This window comes from Dipodomys merriami, unplaced genomic scaffold (assembly GCF_024711535.1).
Source record: "Dipodomys merriami isolate MVZ:Mamm:240054 unplaced genomic scaffold, mDipMer1.0.p SCAF_12, whole genome shotgun sequence".
NCBI classification, from domain to species: Eukaryota; Metazoa; Chordata; class Mammalia; order Rodentia; family Heteromyidae; genus Dipodomys; species Dipodomys merriami.
In genome coordinates this window covers 19,913,846-19,936,610 of record NW_027202493.1, presented here as the reverse complement: position 1 = coordinate 19,936,610, position 22,765 = coordinate 19,913,846, and the positions used below count along the sequence as shown (strand labels likewise).

The window sequence follows — 22,765 nt, the reverse complement described above, 5'->3', positions numbered from 1 at the left end:
CTATGTCATATACCTTCATTGTACAGGGGGAAACATGATCACAAAACTTGCTAGGAGTAAGACAGAGAATAGTGGTTCATTTTATACATTTGCATTAACTGAAATAAGATATAAGTGAAGTCTCAAACAGTATAATTTCTTACTAAGTCAAAAGCAAACTTCATCAAAATAAAATACCTATTCAAAAGGTGTGGGGTATGGTGAAGGGAAAAAGGATAAAGGAATGAAGAGGAGAAGAGGGGGAAAACGCACTTAAAAATTCAATGCATAACCTATAAACTTGAGAAGAGTGAAGGAAGGGCTGAGTATGGATGGGATGGATGAGACTATTAAACACTGATCAAACTATTCCTAAATTGCCTTGCTAACTGGAATTCTTTTGTATCACTACTTAAAGATAATAAAAAGAAAAAATAGTGGCTTAGGAAGGATTTGTTCTACCTTGCTTCTCTGCTGGTTTCCTAATTCACTTTGTACTGTTGATTTATCTTTATGGTGTGTGTGTGTGTGTGTGTGTGTGTGTGTGTGTGTGTGTGTGTGTGTGTGTGTGTGTGTGTGTGTGTGTATGTGTGTGTGTGTGTGTGTGTGAGAAAGAGAGAGAGACAGACAGACAGACAGACAGACAGACAGAGACAGACAGAGACAGACACAGAGAGACACAGAGAGAGATACAGAGAGACACAGAGAGACACAGAGAGAGACACAGAGTAGGTCAGTCCTTGGGCTTGAATTTGTCCTAGCCCTGTCTCTGAGCTATTTTGCTCAAGGCTAGTTGCTCTACCACTTTGGTCATAGGTTTTTGGTAGTTAATTGGAGGTAAGAGTCTCAAGAACTTTCATGCCTAAGCTGCCTCCTGAGCAGCTAGGATTACAGGCATGAGCCATCTGCCTTTGGTTGATTTATCTTAAAATAATACATATGTTTTGCTTATTTAACTGGAAAATAAGAATGTTATGATACATAACATTTTTGATATATTTATATATTATTGAATGGCTAAATCAAGCCGATTCACAAACACTATAGTCACCAAGATGTACAATAAATAGTTGTCTTGAATCTTTTCCTTTTAACTGTCCAAACGTCTTATCACACAGCGTTTGCTCTTTTCCCTCCTCCATATTGGGGCCTGGACTCAGCCTGAGTGGTGTCCCTTAGCTTTTTCACTCAAGGTTGCTGCTCTACCACTTGAGCCATACCTCCATTTTCAACTTTTTGTTAGTTATTTAGAGGTAAGAGTCAGAGATTTTGCTTCTCTAGCTGATTTTGAACAGCAATCTTCTGATCTTAACCTCCTAAGTAGCTAGAATTACATGTTTGAGATATTGGAAGTGGCGCTGTAGCTCAAGTGGTAGAGTGCTTGCCTTGAGCTGAAGAGCTGAGGGACAGTGCCCAGGCCCAGAGTTCAAGCCCACGGCCAACAAAAAAAAAAAAAAAAAAAAAACATGTTTGAGATATTGGCACCTGCCTGGTATTTGCTCTTTTATGAAAATAATGCCATAGAAAATCATCTTGCTTTGTGAAATATCTCATAAAGTCCTCTTTCTCTTCCTGACAACATTTAAATGCTGGAATCTGGAATCAACATCTTCATTGAGTTTCATTTAGTTGCCTGCATTTATGAAGTTAATTTCTGAGATTAAAAAAGAATAGAATGTGAATATGATAAGATAATGGATAAATTTAATATATTAGCAGATTGTAATCAAGTAGGCCATGCTTTATTTCTAATTCATTATTAGTTGAACAGTAAGTTTGCCATTAATCTCCCCAGACCTGTATTTAACACTGAAGTCCTCTCATCTAAGTAAACCTTAGATGTATTATTAGGATGTTGATTATGACAGCTGTTTAACTTATTCTAATGAGTAAGTATCTATAGTCTTAATTATTAATTGATAGGGCTTCCCAGTCTTCAATTCAGTTATTCAACAAATATTTGTTGAATGTACATCAAGTCCTGTTCTAAATATTGGAGAAGCATTATTAAAAAAAAAAAAAAAAAACAAAGACAAGCTGGGTGCTGGTGGCTCACGCCTGTAATCCTAGCTACTCAGGAGGCTGAGATCTGAGGATCGCAGTTCAAAGCCAGCCTGGGCAGGAGAGACCGTGAGACTCCTATCTCCAATAAACCACCAGAAAACCAGAAGTGGCTCTGTAGCTCAAGTGGTAGAGCTCTTGCCTTGAGCTGAAGAGCTGAGGGACAGCGCCCAGGCCCAGAGTTGAAGTCCCATGACCGAACAAAAAAAGAAAAAAGAAAAAAACAAAGTCAATGTTCACAAGAAACTTATTATAAAAGTTATAGCCAATAAACAGGTCTACACTACAATGTTAATTAAAATTCTTTTTTTGGTTAGTTTTTTATTATATTTTTATTGTAAAGATAATATATAGAGGGGTTACAGTTACATGAGTAAGGTAATAAGTACATTTCAAAGTACAGTAAAATGACAGCTCATGATGAAGAACAGTTCATTATGATGAATAACAGTAATATAAGAACAGACACAGGAAATGATAAGGAAAGGTAAAGGACAAGAAGATGAGCCTGGAAGGACCTCTCAAGAGAGATATTGTTTGATCAGAGGACTACAATGGAACTGAGACCCCTGGAGACATGGAAAGAGCAGATTCCTGGATAGATGAGCTTCAGGACCTTCCCTCAGGCATGCTACTGTCTTTAGAAAAAGCCACTGGGGCTGACGAAGAAACAGAATGTAGACAAGTAGAAGAAAGGATGCCAGTCAGAAGGCAAAGTTCAGTGAAAGATGGTCCATTTGTTGGATTTAATTTTTAATATGGTGAGTAGCTAATGAAGGATGGCATACTCTGTTTCACATTTTGAAAAGATCACTTTGTTGTTATATAGGGGAAAGAACAGAAGCTGGAAACTCAGATGAGTTATTACAGTGGCCAAGCAAGAAATGGGGCAGTATGGATCAGAATGATAACCATGGACCAGAAAGGCAACCAATGATGTGAAGTAAAATGAAAATACAGGATATAGCTGGTGGATAGAAAAATATGAGAAAAACCAGTTTAATTGAGAAACTTCAGAAATCTAATGTGGGACAAGAGATTGGAGCAGGCTAGCATGAGGTGACATTAAAAATTACGTAATGTCAGAGTGCATAAGACCTTGCAGGCATAAGACAGAGTCATGTATTATTTTAAATACAATACAAAGATACTAGATGTTGTAGATGTAGAATAAGATAATGTGAATCATGTTACAGAAAGATTATTCTCTCTCACACAGGGAAAGTAGACCATAGAGTGTAAAGAGTAGAAAGCTGAGACCAACTTAAGAAGCTAATGTCAGTAATTGGGCAAAGGATAATGGAGGCATGGATTGAGATGGTAACAGTGGGATAGAAAGACGTGAATAGATGTAAGACATATTTTGGGACAGACAGGCTAAATGGATATAAAGGAAGAAGGAAATAAAAGAGTAGGATATCTAGTTTGAGTAAATGAGTTATATGGTCGATTGAGACAACTATGAAACTAGACATATAAGCACATTATCTATCTATCTATCTATCTATCTATATAAACACTATAAGCACATTATCTATATATACACACGCACACTTACAAAGTTCAACTTGGTTTAATTTTGTTCTTTGATTTTGCTTTGTATCATACTGTCCACATTAATCTAAAGCCTGTCTTTACATTTAGCATTTTAAATGCTTGATATGTACTGTTTAAATAAGATCTGATCAAAGTGAGATGTGGTACTCTTTGCCTACCTCAATTATAGTCTTGTTTCTATTCCATCATTCAACTTCCAAAGCATTTTTCTAAATAAATCATGTGCTTGTTTTTTTGTTTGTTTGTTTGTTTTTGCCAATAATGGAGATTGATCTAGTGGTCTGAGCACTGTTCCTGAACCTCTCTGAGCTCAAGGCTAGTGCTCTACACTTGAGCCACAGAGCCTCTTTCAGATTTTTCTGAGTAGGTTATTGGAGATAAAAATCTCAGACTTTCTTGCCTGAGCTGGCTTTGAATTGTGATCCTCAGATCTCAGTCTCCTGAGTAGTAAGGATTACAAGCATGAGCCACCAGCACCCATCTTTAAATCATGAGAAAAACCTTATTTGAAGCCTGTCCAAGGATTTCAGTCAGAATGAATACCAAAGACTGTAATACAGCACACCACACTCTTCATCAAAGTAGCTTATTTTTTTAAACATCTTTGTGATGTAACCTTTCCTTTTTACCTTCTTCAATATTGCCAATAAAAGGAACATCACAGTGACCCATAGCTCCTCCAATATGGTGTTTTCTGAGTTTGGAATGCCCCACAGTGCCTTGTAATATCTTCATGTAGTGGTCATTTTCTCATCAGAAGATTCTCCAATTTTCCAAATCTAAATTAGGTACCTACCCTTCAGTTCATACCCAAAACCACGTACACTCTTCTATTGTACCAGAGCCTTCTTGACATAGAATCTCCTATTAAATTTCAAGTTTTTCCCAACTGGGCAATTAATCTATCAAAACTAGAGATGTTTTCCCCCCCATAATCAATCTTTGGGGCATAACACAGTCAGGGCACTGCATTCATTAAGTGCTTGATAAATATAATACTTCATGAAAAAATGAAGGTTTCTTATACCGCAGAGGACAGGATTTTTAGAGAAAGACTGTAGGATAAAAGGAGTATAAGACTAAGCTAAGAGACATAGGGGGAAATTGTATTTAATGATCTGGGGCAAAATGGTATTTAATAATTTGGAAGGAACAAAAAATAAGGAAAAAATTATCCAGGCTGGCTAGAGCATGCCTGTGTATCAGTACTTAAGAAATAGATGCATGAGGATAATGAGTTTAAGTCCAACCTGGGTTACATTATGAGATCATGTTATCGAACATCACCACACACAAGCGCACATATGAAAATATGGAGAGAAATATAGAAATTACTGTAAGACATAAAGAGAATAAACAGACTGTTATGTTCATAGCCTTGGAAAAGGGAAATTTTAAGAAATGAATGACTGGCAATGTTAAATGCACATGAACCTCAATTCTGATGGTGAAATGTCTGACAGATTTGGCAATTAAGATGACACTGATGACTTTATGAAGCCATTTCAGTATATTAGGGAAGACAGAAGCTGGATGATAAAGTCCTGCATAATAAATGGAGCATAACAGCTTCACTCTGTGGTGAGATGTTCCACGTGATCATCCTTCTCGTGAACATCTAATTTCCTGAGTACAAATGAAGTCACAGATTTTAAGAAAACTCTTTGCATGCCATCTTGAAGAGTGAGATTTTAAAGACTATATCAAAGGTGGTTCCTTTGGATTCAGTAGCAAATACCACGGCAGGAACCACAAGGAGAGATTTGTGGTGACCATGCAAATATAGCTTGCAGATATTCACCTGCAAAATGTTAATGGTATGACTCCTGAAACCCATCTCAAATGACACTGTAGCCACACACCCAAGAAGCTGCTTTGCAAGAAGAGAAACAGGGGTACTGAGGTTTCCTGTTCCTGGGAGACATGGTCTCCTCTGATGGCCCAGAGTGACCCAAATGTTCCATAGTGGCCATGTCAAAACTTCTTAGACATGAAAGCAATTGCTTTCTCCCCAGCGTTTTCCAGTTTTGTCTTATAAGAATTGTGTTTTAAGGTAAGGGTATTATTCTATTTTACTCTTCTGTATTGCTACTTTTAAAATTTCAGAACATTTAAAATTGACATAATTATGCATATTTCTGGGGAGCAGGCTATCATTTAACACATGTATACAATTTGTGATGGCTGAACCAAGGTAACTACCATTCCCATCTCCTTCCCATGAATCCTGTCATTTGTGGTAGGATAAATAGAAATAAAAGACACTGTTCAGTGAAGTAAGCTAGACATAGAAAGGCAAATGTCTCACATGCTAACTAATTGGTCAAACTGACAAAATGGATATTTTAACAGAAAAGTGTTTATTAGGGATCACTAGAGGCTACAATGGGTAGGGGCTGAGAGATGTAGCGAAGTCAATAACACTTATCAAAATACAGCTAGAAAGGAAGAATGAATTACAGGTTTCTATAGCACAAAGGGATGACTACAGCTTATAACAACCAATTGCATATTTTAGGAATAACTAGCACAGAGATGGTATGAAGCTTTTAACACAAAAATGGTCCATGTTAATTTAAAAAATAAAATCCTTACATATTTAATCATATTCAGAAGACACAGACTAACAAATGTGGTAGCTTACTATTGTAAGGGAAGTGAATTGTTGTGCTATTTTAATATGTCCCTTTACCATTCAGGCTTTTTCCAGATATATCCAGTATGCATTAGACACTATGTGGAAAATGGGCTATACAACTTCTGGGTGGGGAAAAAAATCTGGGAGAGAGTGAGGGAAGGGGTGACATTGTTCAAAAAGAAATGTACACTTTATCTGACTTATGTAACTGTAATTCATCTGTATATCACCTTTATATTAACAACAGAAATGCAGGAAAGGAGAATAAAGATAGCCATTTCCACATATTAGAGTAGATTTCCTTTACTAGAAGAAGGGATAAAGCTAAATGGTTGACAATTGTTGAAAGACATCTTATGTTAAGGACAGAAGCTGCCCACAGCAGAGTTATGTGCATCCTGGACAGTGATATTAGGCAATATACTATCTGCATATATTAAGCCATCCATGAATATCAGGTGATGTTTATTAACATTGATACAGTGTGTTCCTCAGAAGTTTTGCTCTGTATGTTCCTAATTGCCAAATACCTTGATAAGTAAGAAGGAGGTAACAATAAAACAATCCTTAAGAGAATATTGGATATAATGTCAATAATTCATATGAGAGCTATGACATCATCTTCCAGTTTCATATGCTACTTTTCGAGCATACTAGTGACTGAATCTGCAGCCTATTGATATTCGTACACCAAATATAGGAAACAAGGTAATACATGCAGATACAGACAGAGGGAAAAATTTAGTTGGTTTTATTTATTTGATGATAATATCCATTCTTATCTAAGGGATAACTACTTGCTTTAACCTTGCTTTACATGACCAGAATTCTTCATGAGACTCACAAGAGGCAAATAATAAAATTCTGTTTGACAGTATTAGGGTTTGAACTCAGGGCCTCAGGATTGCTAGTATCACATAAGCTATTCCTCTCTCAAATTCTGGTTTTATGAATGATAAAATGAGCACACAGAATAAAGAGACTCAATATTACTTAGCATGCTCACGTATTGTAGTTTCCCTCCCCCCCTCCTCCCCTCCTCCTCAAGTTGTAAAGTTCATTTCCAACATAGTGTCTTGTGACTACTGCTGTTATACCGGTTCATTCTTTTGTTCATTGTTTCACCATTTTGTTATTCCCCTTCCATCCCCCAAATCTCATATATGTATATAAAACACAGGGTATGAAAATAAAAAAACAGTGACAACAGGAGATAAACCAAAGGGGGGAAAGTGAAAAAAAAAAAGAACTTCACACAGTACATTTAAACAGATGCATTTAATTGATTTGAAAACATTTAAGCAAGGTGGACCTCAAAGTGTGTAAAATGAACATATTGCTACTGTTTATTATAATTTTATTGACTTTTTTGGTAAAAATGCCTCAAAGTCTCTTGACACTTAAAAATGAGCATTTGTTTTATTATGTTTCTTAGTAAGACCAGTTTCTAAAAGCACTTGATTTAAGAAATGGTTAAAACACCCCTAGTAAATGATAAAATGATAAAAAATAAACTAATGTTGCAAATCCTGAGCAAGTCCTAGAAATATGTTGTACCATCTTATGCATTTTTTTGTCCAAATCAAATTTGAAAAGAAATTTAAAAGCTTCTTTTTAATATATAATTCTGATTTAAGTGTTACTAATAAATATTAATGCTGTTTTCTAACTGTCTTAATTTCCTTTTCTCAATTCCCCTGGCTGGTATATTTTATTGAAGCATTCACTGCCATAAAGAGAAAAAAAATGGATATAATTAACCATGTACACAGAAATGTATGACCATAGGTTATGGAGTTAAGTAAATTAGATTTATGTTTTCTTTTCCTCCCTTTCTTCCTTGTGATACAAGCTTGTTAGTTTTAGAACTTGTTTACTCTTATAGTTTATGATATCATCAAACATACTTAGATTCTGCTGTGAGACAAGGTAGAATTTTCTTTACCCAACTTTTCTCCACCTCTTTTTTTCTACCATGACCTGTACTTTTTGTGACTTGGAATCTAAGAAAATAAAATTAAATGTTGGAAAAAATGAGGGAAAATAAAGATAGAATGATGTCAGTGACCTGAAGTTATAGCATGAATTATGGTCAAAATTAATGAGAGGAAGCTTCTTCACATTGAACATTTTTTTTTAAAAAGCTATAAAAGAAAGGATCTGTGGCTATCATATTTTCCTTTTATTTGTAGAACACGAGGGTCTGAAAGCATCTTCCAAGAGAAATAGAAGGTAAGTCTCCCAAGGTGAATGAATAGAGAAAGTCATCAAACTCTACGATGGGGACCCAGGCCCAAAGAGACTAAGAATTTGTAACACACAGAAGAAAGAAGGTGAGAATCCAGAAAGATATCTACTCCATAGCCTGTTCAATAAACTTGTTGAGAAATGAAAGAAAATCTGGAAACAACATTTTTTACTGGGATCTAGGCTCTATGCATGTACTAGATCATGCAATAAGCATATGTATTTTTATTTCTAGCATTGAACTCTTCTTTTTTAGATTTCAGAGACTTAATCATGAAAAGTTCTCAAAAGAATAAGGGAGCAGCCAACTCTTACAAAACCTCATAAAACTGAATGGGACAAGAATTTCAAGATTGCATTCAACCCTTTGACTTCACCTGTGAAGTAACTAATTCTTCCAAGAAGTGAGTTTTCCTAGGTCAAGTTGTTAGTGATTAGAAAACTCAGTAGTCTAGTTTTGTTAGTGATAAGGGGAAATTCTGAGAAAAGAAATCAGATAAAATTAAAAATATATATAGTGTCTTTGGAGTGAAAGAATATGGGGGCAAGGAGCCACTGGTCAACCCAAAACAGTTGATTAACAGTAGTGGAAATAAAGTGGCATATAAAAATTCAAGAAGAGGGGCTGGGAAGTTGGCTCAGTGGTAGAGCGCTTGCCTTGCATGCCTGAGGCCCTGGGTTCGATTCCTCAGCATCACATAAGCAAAAAGAAAAAAGCCGGAAGTGGTGCTGTGGCTCAAGTGGTAGAGCACTAGCCTTGAGCTGAAGAGCTGAGGGACAGTGCTCAGGCCCAGAGTTCAGGCCCCACAACCGGACCAAAAAAAAAAAAAAATTCAAGAAGAAAGAAAGAGGAGGGAGTGGTAGGGTAGAGAGAGACAGAGAAAGAGAAAGAGGGATGTATTAACTCTGTATCTCAAAACAAAAGCAAAGCCTTTATATCACATCATAACTGAGATGAACAGGAATCTTTTTTTTTGGTCATGGGGTTTGAACTCTGGGCCTGGGTGCTATCCCTCAATTCTTCAGCTCAAGGCAAGTGCTCTACCACTTGAGCCACTGTGCCACTTCCGGTTTTCTGATGGTTTATTGGAGTTAAGAATCTCACGGACTCTCCTGCCTGGGCTGGCTTTGAACCGTGATCCTCAGATCTCAGCCTCCTGAGTAACTAGGTTACAGGTGTGAGCCACCAGCCCCTGGCTGAACAGGAATCTTTAAAGAGAAAGATAACATGTCCAGCTAAACTTCTTACAACAGCAAATTCTGCTTATAAAGTTATTTTGTATAAAGTACTGCATGTCAGTTATTTGTTGATGCACAGCCCCATTCCTCCTGATCTCCTGTGCTCCTTCATTCTATCACAGGGGGCTAGATAACTACAAACTACATTTCTCAGACTCTTTTTTATTTATTTATTTATTTTTAATTTATCGTCCAGGTGACGACGTACAGAGGGGTTTCAGTTACATACATAAGGTAGTGAGTACATTGCCTCCTTTGTGGCCAAACATTAATGTGTTTCTGGCCTGGTAAAGCACCAGCAAGTGACTGACTAGAAGGTGAGAGGAAGAAAAAGCCAAGATTATTTTACTTTCATTTTTGTCACCAGAGTGGCAAGTGGTCATGAGCCTGGGTCCGGATGAGGCAGCCCAGGCCCAGTGGATCAGCAGCAGATGTTCCTCTGTAGCACAGTCCTCCTGGGCCTTGACTCCTCCAGCATGAGGACTGGGAGCTCCTTATTTCACCAAAGTACTGGCAGTTGTGCTAAGGGCATCAGTGCAAAGCTCAGCATCTTTGGGAGCACACCTGTATGGAATTAGCCTACTGATGTGGTAGTGACATCAACAGTTATCAACACCAGTTCTGCGTTTGTCAGTGTCTGGGGCCCCCTTGTTGCCTCTTTGCCACATGGCTATTACTTCTATAACTAATTTTCCAATGCAAAAGGTTAAAATATGTAATTTTTTAATTTTATTTCCTAACTGGAGAAGGGTAAACACAAGCAATGTGTGATACTCCTGTGTAATGATTCTATAAAAGTGAAAGGACCCTAAGCAAAAACATTTTTTTGCAAGTGTAAAGTCTCGGTAGAAACAAGAAGATTTTATTGTTCTGTTTGCAATTCTTTTTTCCCTTTCTTCTTTTCTGTTTATTTTTTTCCCTTTTGGCATTGTTTTTTATTTCTATATCCTTTGTCTTGTAAGTTTATCTGATTTGGGGTGGGGAAGGGGCAGCACAGAAACTTGGTAGGACAAAGGGTGAACCAATCCAACAGTGACACTAGATACTATATTGGAAATGAATTACACAACTTGGGGGAGGAGGTTTGGGAGGGAAAAACTAGGAGAGAATGATGGAGGGGGTAATACTATTAAAAAAGCAATGTACTCATTACCTGACTTATGTAACATTAACTCTTCTGTACATCACCTTTACAATAAAAATTTTTTAAAAAACAAAGAAAGTGTAAAGACTCTATGTTGAATTCGTAGAGGAAAGCAGAGACTTCTGAAAAGAGTTCCAAAGACAATATAGAATCTGCCATTTCATTTATTTGGAGCAGTGCTGCCACATTATTTAAATATTGATATTTGACTTGTAGTAGCATATATGTCCTTATGTAATCAACATATGCAATCTCCTAATATGTGTGTATATTTCCACAAGCTAAAATTTTCCAATGGTATAGAATTAAGCATGTGTGTAATATATTCATGAATGTGAATATATGTTGTATTTGAGGGAGGAGAAAGTAAGGTGTAATAGATCATTTCTAAGTTTGAAAGCAATAGAGCATATACGAATGCATGGAGTAAATATAAATGTGTCCACTTGAACCATAGGTATGTTGTCATTGAACAAGATTGTGCATTTATGAAGTTATACAAAGAACATTAGTTTGGTTTAACATTTTCTGTGACACTTAGTGACAAGAAACACGAAGAGACACACAGGAAGAATTGTGCACATAGAACACATGCGTTAAGGACCAGGGGAAGGATGAAAAGAGACTTTTTTAAAGGGATTTATTTATTTATTTGTAAAGAGGTTTATGATAGTGATAATCAGGGGCTCCCCTCAATTAATTTTGAAAACTTAGTATAGAGAGGTATGCACAAGAAAAACCTTTAAAAACATTTATAGTCGTGGCTGGGAAGTTGGCTCAGTGGTAGAGTGCTTGCCTTGCATTCATGAGGCCCTGGGTTCCATTCCTCAGCACCACATAAGCAAAAAAAGAAAAAAGCTGGAAGTGGTGCTGTGGCTCAAGTGGTAGAGTGCTAGCCTTGAGCTGAAGAGCTGAGGGACAGCACTCAGGCCTAGAGTTCAGACCCTATGACCAGAACCAAAAAAAAAAATTATAGTCTCAGTAAGGATGAAGATATGGTGGATGATGATTTTGAATCAAAATATAACATGATTCTGATTATCTGGGCAAAGATTACGTTGTGTGGAAAATGAAATAAAATTTCTCCTCAACTTGAAGTTGAGAAAACTCAGCATATTCTCCAGTTTTCTTCCTTGTTGATTGAACCATTAATGAGCAATCAGCACAAAACCTGACTTAGAAGTCCTTGGCAGGTATAGTAATATTTTGAATCTCACAGAAAAAAAATTGTTCAACCTAAATTGTATTCCATTATTTTAGAGGGATTTACTAAATCAGTTTTAAAGATCAGTGAAAATAACCACATGCTTATAACCTGAACATATATATATATATATATATATATATATATATATATATATATATATATATCTTCTTTGACTGTGGTTAGTCATCTGATTTCTGAAAGCAAACAAGGTCAAGTAAAGCTGAGTGTATATTGGAGGAAGGCTGTCGCTCCAGGACCAATGGGAGGCTGGATGAAGGGAAGGCAAAGGATGAACTACAGTGTAGCAAGTTGCTACAATTCAGAAGGTAGTACCCTTCCCATTTATTTCCCTCCGGTATTCCTTTCTTCCCTTGCTAGCTTTATTTTGCAAAGTCCCTTCTCCCAGATAGGAATTATTTCTAAATGAAAGGGTAAAAATAATGCAAGTTGTCACCAGTCTGTGTAGCAATAACTAACTTTCTTTGTTCCTAAGTTCCAGGTTTTAATGACATGAGCAGAAGTGACTAGGGAAAACAGAAAGCCATGGAGGGAATGCACCTGTGTGTCTTTTCCTTCCCAACTATTCCTGCCTGAATCCAGGACCTGCCTTCTTGGGATGTACTCATTGGCATGTTCATGCATGTGCTCAGCAGAATTGAAAGAGATATTCCAAAGGAGCTGTATGGAGCAAGGTTGGGTGGGGATGGTAAGCCAAGAGAGACAAATTTATTGCTTTGCCTTGGCAGAGGTCAGAGATTTCTAATAAATATCTGAAACAGAAGTCACTTTCCTTTTGTCCATTGATAACATTTAAATCTTTTTCAAGGTGCCAGTGTTCTACAGAGTTAGTGCTACTAGAAAATCCATATTAACTCTATCTACCCATCCAGATAATATTTGTCTCTACCTTATTAAAACTAAGGTTAAAGGTTAATATAAGATGATTGTACATCTCATTGTTGCAATGGGTCCAAAAATGAACTTTACAACTTTGGTGCAGGGGGAGGGGTGGGGGGGGTTAGCGGGAGGATTGGGTGGGGGGGGCAGGGGAGGATGGGAAGGGATGGAAAGGGGAAACTAAGGAGGAGGCTACAATGCTTGATAAGAAATGTACTCATTACCTTGCCCATGTAATTGTAACCCCTCTGTACAGTATTTTCACAATAAAGAAATAAAAAAAGATGATTGTAGCCCTTATGTTCTAAGTGAATGTACAACTCCCAGCTGAGAATAAATATTTCAAATCTTGGCATCTTCACTTTTTATTTTATCTCAGTCCTCTAAAATATTCTCAGGAACAACATAATGAGACAACTTTGTATAAAGGGAAAATGTTATATATCTATGTATCTATATATCTATCCATCTATCATATTGTATCTACTCAATACTTTCTTTTATTTGTTGTCCGGACCTCGATCTTAATCTCAGAATCAATGGCAGAGTACCTCACAAAGTCCTCCTAACTAAGTTTGGCCTGCCAAGGTAACTCACGGGAAGCGCATCCATTTGTTATTCATCTAGTCAGTTCCAGTTGCAGTTGCCATTTACTGAATTCCATCTGTTAGAGGTTTTCCTGGTACCTCATGGCAGGAGAAGCAGATTGTGAATGCAAGAGAAAATGTTTTCTTGGCACAGCAAAAGAATATTTGTTTTAATTGACAAGGTGTAACATTTATGAGACAAAATGAATTTTAGCCATCTCATTTATTTTTTCTCAGTCTATTCAAGGCAATTATTGGCATTTAGGTATGTACAGAGCCAACCTCAGGAAACTGTGGGAAACAGGAATAATAATAATAATAATAAAACTCTCAAGAATGTCAATTCAAGCTGTCTAATTTAAAAAATGTTCCAGGCAAGGAAGGATTTGGGGGATGGAGATGGAAAATTAGGATAGTAATAGAAGTTCTTACTATCCCATGTGATACCACAATTATTTATTTATTTATAGGAAATAAAGTAGTATTGTTTTTAAAAAGCAATCTCCCCTGCTTGGCAATGATAAATCTTTTTTTCCCTGTACAAATGTATCTGGACAAATGGTCTCAAATGAGAAAAAAGAAATCAATCTAGTAATTCATCTTAAGAATGATCAGATACTTGATAAATGTCTTTCCTCTGATAATGATTAATAAAATCTTATTCCTTGGCACCCTCCAGGAATAGTGGAACATACTGAGCAGTAAAAGGCAAACAATTTTTAGATGAAACCACCAGTTCTATTAAACCTATCACAATTAATAAGTGAGTGGAGATGCACACGAGTTAGAGTGGTTAGAAAAAAGTGAAATTGAAATGAGCTATTCTGATCAGTGCAGAGAAACTAATTTCTCAAATAAAAAGTGTTGGTGCAATTCTCATGAGATCATTTTATCAGAGAATGAAAGGGGAAATTGGAACATATTCTGTCCCACTTGCAACTCAATGAATCTCATTAAGTTATTACACAGTTCTAAGAAAAGAAACTGTTTCTGGATGGAATCTCAGCTTTCATTTGGGACAATATGAGATGTAATCTGAAATATCCCAAGGGCAAAGCTACTTGGGTATAGGAAAGGCATTTTAAAACAATACCAGTTGTTTTAAGTCCCCTGAGAACCATAATACCCACTGTATATGCCATCATTGGGGGTCAGTATTACCCATTGGGAGAGAATTTGCTCAGAGCTATTCCCCATTCTTTTAATTGGTTTAAGGGACAAGTTGAATGAGCAACAGGAAGCTGGAACTTTCAGAAAGCTTCTGAAATGTTCACCACTGATCTCCTCTTCTCCTGACTATGTGAAAAACAAGAACCACTGCATGTATACATTCAGATCTTCAGAAGCAAAATCTCTTTATACTAATAGTGCAATATATGTATGTATACATGTATTAGACATATAAGCAACCTCCGGATTTCTTATTCCCTGACAGTTTGATTAATATTGATTAATATTGTGTAGACTCTTGTAAACCCCTGAGAATTGACTGGGGTCAAAAAGTCCACAGGGATAGCCCTGAACATTGCCAGACTGGCTTCATGGAGTGTTGGTATTCAGAGAATGCTCCTCAAGGTCTGTTTTCCATTGACCTTTCAATCCTGGTAACTTCATGTGCAGTAAGCACTGAAAGTCAAGCCTGGTAAAATCAAGGAAGCCAAAGAGTACAGATGAAGTTTTCATTCCAAAGGGCATAGCCAGGAAGAAACAAGAATGCAAACCATGTCAAATGTGGGCCAGGTGGAGAACTGAAGGTGTTGGCTATAAGACTGCTCGGTAGGCAGGAAGTCAATTTGTTCAGCTTGACCCCAGGGTAACTGAAGAGAGAGCTGCCATCCCCAGGAGCCTTTTCTGAAATAACAGAGACCCCTGGCACTCCAGAATGTAGCAGGAAAAACTACCAACTGTTTGGAACACTTCTTTATTTTTCCATATTTTTTTAGTTTTATTAATACGTTTCTTTAATTGTGAAAATACCATACAGAAGGGTTACAATTACATAAGCAAGGTAATGAATACATTTCTTATCAACCATTGTTGTCTCCTCCTCTGTTTCCCCTTCCCATCCCTGTCCTTCCATCCCCCACTCTCCCATTCCCCCCCACCCCAACTTGTAAAGTTCGTTTTCGACATAATGTCCTGTACATCTCATTGTTGCAATGGGTGGTTGGAATACTTCTGAGAAGATTTAAAAATCAGATGGTGGTGGACAAGTGAAAAATTGTTTCAAATTTCAAAATTCGATATTTGGTATTCTCAAATTACTTTCTTTGAAATTTATATTCTCTAAAGTTCTATTATAAAAAAGTCAGACATGAGACTAGATTTCAATGTGTAAGGGCAAATAGGGGAAATATGGATAATATTCCAATGAACCAAATTCCTGATTTTTGGTGCACAATATTATGAGGTTTCTTTCTATAAGAAGATTAAAAACAATCCCCTACCATTAATGAGGAGATTAGTGAATTTTCTATTAAATTAGTTGTTTGATCTAAAGGCTGTTCTGCCATATTGGAAAACTTAGATAAAATTAAATTAACTTTGGCAGTACAAAGTGGTCTTGTCATTATTGACTGTAATCTATTGATCAGATTGAGAAATTTATTGAGAAGCAAAGATATTGTTCTTTTACTTAATATAATTGTCCAACGGAGCATAAGACTTCTAGTATCAATTAAAAATGTCCTTCCTACATCAGGAGCCTGATGCAGATAATATCCTTTGTTCTTGCAAGAACATGATTTTTTTTTCCTGTTTTTAGTCATTTGATTTTTTTCTTAATTGTTTTCTTTTCTCTTTTTTCCTTTATTCCTTTCCTTTCCCTCCTTCCCTCTCTCCCTCCCTCCCTCCCTCCCTCCCTTCCTTCCTTCCTTCCTTCCTTCCTTCCTTCCTTCCTTCCTTCCTTCCTTCCTTCCTTCCTTCCTTCCTTCCTTCCCTTCTTCCCTTTTCTTTCTTTCAAAGCACATCTCAGTAATGCTTTTACTGAGTTTTATCTGACCTTGAACCTTTGGGATAACAATGCATTTTCTCTTTTGATTGGAGCTGAGAAAAGTTACACCCTGTCTGAATGCCACACTGAAGACTCTACTATGCATCCCCAGTTAAGAATTTGTGGGCAAAAGAAAGAACACATTTAGACACTAGGACTGAAAAAAATCTATAAAAGTTGCTGTGGAAAAGCAAACTGTAACATCAGGAATTGAGCTGCTTCCTGTTTAGGAAAAGTTTCATTCTTCAGACCTCCCCAGGCAAAAAAAAGTAGATACAAAAAGAAGAGGGAATTAAAAACAACTCATAAAACAGCACTGCCTACTGCCTTGAATACTTGAAAGCCAGACTGAAGGTTCTTGGGGAGAAGAGTGAAAGCCTTGGTGTGCTAGCGAGCTCTCGCTGGGCAAGGGGCAGCCATGTTTGTCTTGCTCCTGCCACATGGACAGTGCCATGATTGTCAGCCCAGCAAATGGGAGAGACGGGGATGGAAGTATCTCTGCCTGAAGTGAATTCCCAGTGAACTGGAGCTCCGCAAGATAGATAAAAATGCATAGTAGGATAAAGGGAAAGCAATATGCTCTAAGAAACCAAAGAGGGGAGATGAATTCTGACTGTGGGAAAGGGTGGCAACTTCGAGAACATGTGGACGGAAGTGGTTTCTGCAAGAGATATGGAAGAAAGTAGATAAAATCAGAGGAAGGGAGAACATGAGCAAAAGGATTTGGAAATTTTTAGGCAGGAGTGGGAGGGTGGGAAGGGGAGGAAGAGTGTAGTTATGGAAGTGGAAGGGAAGGGATAGTAGGGGAAAAACAAAGGAGGAGATAATGCTTGATAAGAAATGTCCTCATTACCTTGCTCATGTAACTGTAACCCCTCTGTACAGTATTTTCACAATAAAAAACTTAAAGAAAAAGAAATTTAGAGCACTAGTTTTTTTGATAGTACAAATAAGATTTGAATATAGGCCTACAATTTCTTTTCCTCTTCCTCCTCTTTCTTCTCCTCATTCCACTTCCTCCTTCTTCATTTTGACAAGCTTTAACTATGTAGGCCACAGGTCTTGGATATGAAATCCTCCTGTGTCAGCCTCGGAGAGCTGGAATGCCAATCTTGGGCCACTCTACCTGGCTAAGGCTGGAGCTTTTAGTGATATTCTATAGGTAATTAAAGATAATGTGCTTTTTCTTTTTGGAAAACAATGCCCATCCTATAATGACTTTTATAGAAAATTATGGGTCAGGTACTTTTCTAAGAAGATGAGTATGGTCTCTTTACTCATTGCCGTACATATTACAGGAGACAATAAGCAGTAAGTACATTTAAAAAGCAGGTAAATTATATGAGAATAATGAGGTGGCATTATAGACAAATTTAGACCTTGGCAAAAAAAGCCTTTGAGGAAGTTGTTATTAATAGAACTTGTTTTCTAACTCTGTGGAGCCATGAAGTATCTATCCATTGAAGTAATTTTTCTAGCCATTATTTTCCTTTCATATTTATCCTTCCTTGTGGATTAAGAATTATTGAAATTGCTGATAAGTTACATAAGAATACATCTTTTAACTCATTTTTTTAGCCCAGCCTACCTAACACTCTTACAATTCTTTCTCCTTTCTGTATGTCATAAACTACTTAAGCATAATTTGCTATTAGGAGTTTGTTAGCATGACGAAAAGTCCTTAAAAAACAAACACTTTTAACTTCAACTGGAAATAAGGGATGGTTGATTCTGGTCTCAAGACAGGGATTTTAAAATATGAAACAAACTTTTATCCTCATGCCTTTGACATATAATATAAAAGTGACTGTCTTCTCTTGATGGCCAAGTTTTCTGTATTTGAAAAAGCTAAATACTTAGAATTTCATGCAAAAATGTTCTTTTCAGTAAGTATGTTGAATAGTGTGCCAGTGTATACAAATATATTCATTGAAATGTGGTAGATTTAAGGGAGATCTCAGTGTAATTCCTTAGAAAGCCAAAATCAAAATTTAGCAAAATAAAATACCAGGAAGCTGGTACTTCAAAGGAGTTTAGTGTAGTCAAGGGGAAAGGAGTAGATAAATGAAGTGGGGGGAATGCAGATAAGAACCCAATGTATGTCCTACAAAATTAAGAAGAGGGAAGAGGAGAGTAGGTGAGGGATGGGTGAGAATGTTAAAAGTGATGACATTGATCAAGATATATTGCATTCATAGACTGCTTTCTTAAATGACAATTCTTTTGTACAGCTACTTAAAAGTAAGAAAAATGGTTATTTTCATGTGTTGGTAGTTTTAAAATGTAAACATACCATACTTTTCAAAGGAATGGTATAAATATATCAATAAAAACAAAATCTGAGGGCCAGGAAGATCCCACAAAAAGGAGGAAAAATTCACTATAGGCTTAATAAAGAAAACCTGTTTAGTAATAGTATAACAGACACTGGTGAGAACCTGCCAATCTGAAGAGCAAGGAAGAAGTCAATGAGAGATAAGTCCAAGAAGGAGGAGGTGAGCTGAGTCTGAGTTTGAGGGTTGAATCCAAAGAAAGATCAGGTTCAAAAAGGACAGTGACTTAAGCCCCCCCCCCCCCCCCATCAGTATAACTTCAACTAGATAGTGTTCACTGGTGCCCTCTGCGGGTATGAAGAAGAGCAGTTAAACGACACCTGAATATGTTGAACATCTTATATAAAAATCTCAAAGAGTTATAGGTATTAAATAATAGAATGGAAGAGGGACTGAAAGTTGAAGGAATAGAGGACCTGCCTAACAAGATCAGGGCACTGAGTTCATGCTGGAATAGCACTAAATAAAATAAAATTTAAAATTTAATTAAATTTAAAAATGCAATGGGAAAGTAAACATTAATCTAACATGAAAGATACAAAACTGACCTTAAAGTAACTTACTGTATAAGGCACCAGAAAACAAGCCCCAAATTTTTGTTACAAAAAGACGTTTCAAATGAGACTATATTGCAATGATGAATAAATCTTTTCAAAGAAGAACAAGAAAAACAGACAAAATAATTATATGATTTTATAAAAGATGATTGATTCTCCTTTTAAGTATAGTTTCTAGGTAATATGAGCCAAATATGAAGACTTTGAATAAAAAGATCAATATGCTGAAATCCATAAAATTCAAGAAAACTAATATAGATAACAAAATAATCATTGTTCAAAATAAGATAATTAGGAGACATGAGAATATTGGCTAATAATTAGCCAAATTTTCACTTGCTTTTCAATTTTCATCTCCCTTCAAAAAGTATGATTATTCTTAGCAGTAAGCAATATACGACTCACAGATTATCAGCAAATCTTTACTTTGATTAGAAGCTCTAGTGTTGATTCTATTAATGCCAACTGCCCTGTTTGGAAGTCTTTGACAAATACTAATGTAAATGACAAATCTGATACATACGCATATGATTGGAGACTGGCCTGATTTTTTAGAAGATATTTTTATGGATATGGCTATATATCATTTAATTTGTAACTAATTTTATCATAGAAGTGGCCATCAATAATATCCTGGTGAGAAATTGCCCTGTAGCCCAAATTGATTCAACACTGGAACAAGTCAATTAGTAGTAAGAAAATATGGAGGATAGAATCCCAAATGTCATCGACTTCCATCAACTTTCAGATTTCATCAATTTATCTTACCCTTCTACCTACTCATTTGTGTAGACTTGAATTTCTAGCATTTCATTCCTTCTTTCTAAGTTGTTGATCTAGACTCTTCCCTGGGAGGGATCTATAGATCAAAGTAGTTTGATAATTTCCTTTAATTCCAATTTTCTCTTCAAGGTACCATATTTATTGAATCTAGATTTTTCCACTTTTTAAACAATGGCACCAATTATATCAAATGACATGGAAAATTTGAAATATGGATTGAGAACAATGTATCCATATTATGAGTAAATAGGCCATGAGAGATTAATTGGGAAAATTTTATATGCTCCTGGTTGTACAATTTAGCAGATTTGTGATCAGTTGAATTCTATTAAATATCATTTAATTTTGACTATAGTTGACAATTTATTTTCAAGCTAATGAATTTCAATCAAAGCATGAAATAATAACATTAATATATAATAAAGAGCGAACATTCAAATAATTAAATTTAGAAATGAAAGAAGAAACCTAATTACCAATTTGTAGAAATAAAAAGGATTATATGGGGAGGGAAGGGCTGGTAGGGGAAAAACAAAGGAGGAAATAACAATGCTTGATAGGAAATGTACTCATTACTCGTGTAACTATAACCCCTCTGTACTTTTACAATAAAAATATATTTTTACAATAAAAATATATACGGAAAGAAAAAAGTATGATAAAAGAACACTGTAAACAATTATATGTTAATAAATTAGGCAATGTAAGTGAAATGCAAAACTACAAAGAAGAAAAAAATACAAATATTAAATCATGAAGAAATGAAAACTCTGAATAAATTTTTATTTTTTTTTATTTTTTATTTTTTTTGGGTCCGGTCATGGGGCCTGAATTCTGGGCCTGGGTGCTGTCCCTCAGCTCTTCAGCTCAAGGCTAGTGCTCTACCACTTGAGCCACAGCACCACTTCTGGCTTTTTTCTTTGCTTTTGTGGTGCTGGGGAATCGAACCCAGGGCCTCATGCATGCAAGGCAAAGGCTCTACCACTGAGCCACCTTCCCAGCCCCCTGAATAAATTTTTAAATAGCAATATGAAATCTTATGATTACTGAGACTCTCCATCCCCAATGAACACACACACACACACTCACACACACACACACACACACACACACACACACACACACACACACACACACACACACACACACACCATAAATCAGATAGCCTCACTATAGTGTTCTACCACAAAGTTGTTTTCTGGGTGCCAGTGGCTCATTTATGCAATCCTCGCTACTCAAGAGCCTGAGATGGGAGGATTGCAATTCAATGCCAGCCCGGGCAGGAAAATCTATGAGGTTCTTACCGTCAATCAACCAGCAAAAAGAGAAGTGGAACTGTGGGACAGTGCCCAGGCCTTGAATTCAAACACTAGGACCAGCATAAAAACAAACAATAAACAATAACAACAACAAAATTAAAGAATCGGCTTAACAAAAGATTTGCTCACCGAAAATTCCAAAATAAAAGAAGATGTGAATAAATGAAAGATATCAGTGTTCATGAACTGGAAAATTTAATAATGTTAAGGTATCAGTATTACTCAAAGTGAACTTCAGAATCAACAGAACTTTATCAAAGTTCCCAAACTATTTCTCCACATAACCAAAAATATTCTAAAGATCTCTGGAGATTCAGAATAGTCAAAATAATAAGTACTTTTAAAAAGTCGCAATACACAATGGGGAAGCTTAGAAGTAACCCCTCACATGGATGGCTAAACAGATTTTTCATAAAGTTATAATATACATTGGAAAGACTGAAAATAAACCCTCACATGGATGGCTAAATTATTTTTTACATAAAAATCATTGATTTTTACAAAAATCAATGATTTTTATAATGATGCCACAATCATTTTAGGATATCCATATGTAAAAGAATAAGCTTGGAACATAAAAGAGAAAAAAGTATGAAAAGAAAAAATAAAAATGACATTAGAGCCTTATACAATATACAAAAGAAAACAAACCTCCAAACTCAAAAAGGATCAAAGACTTAATTATAGGTCTTTTATAGTTTAGAAACTATAAAATTTTAGATAACATCATGCAGTAAAAGCTTTGTGACATTGACTTGGGCAAAATTATTAGTTATGATACTAAATGTATAGTCTACAAAGACAGCAGAAAAACTAGACTGCATCAAAATTAAAAACATCTGTATATGAAAGTACACAAGTAACAAAGTAGATCAGCAACTCACAGTATGGGAGAAAATATTTGAAAATGATATGACAGGTAAGAGATTAAAATCTAGAATCTATAGGAAACTGATCCAAGTCATCAACAAACCAACACAATAAAAGCACAGAGTAATTGAATAAGCATTTCTCCAAAGAAGGCATGCATATATAAAATGTAGCTAATAAACACAAGAAATGTTCAACACCACTAATCATTTGAGTAATGCAAATGAAAGACATAATGAACTATCACTTTATACTCAATAGGATGGCTATTATAAAAAGTGTGTGCCACCATTCTGGCTGATTAAGTTTATACTTTTGATCGTCAAATGTTTTTTTATATCTCCCATGCTCAATA

General features: G+C 36.1%; 1 long non-coding RNA gene across 1 annotated transcript in view; it reads left to right on the top strand.

The window, feature by feature from the left end:
* Positions 1–8,498, top strand: part of LOC138823029 (uncharacterized) — a 93,918-nt gene extending 85,420 nt beyond the window's left edge. The window contains exon 4 of the long non-coding RNA XR_011370717.1: positions 8,428–8,498. This is a non-coding gene — a long non-coding RNA (uncharacterized lncRNA). The remainder of the gene's footprint in view (positions 1–8,427) is intronic.
* The last annotated feature ends 14,267 nt before the right edge of the window (positions 8,499–22,765 follow it).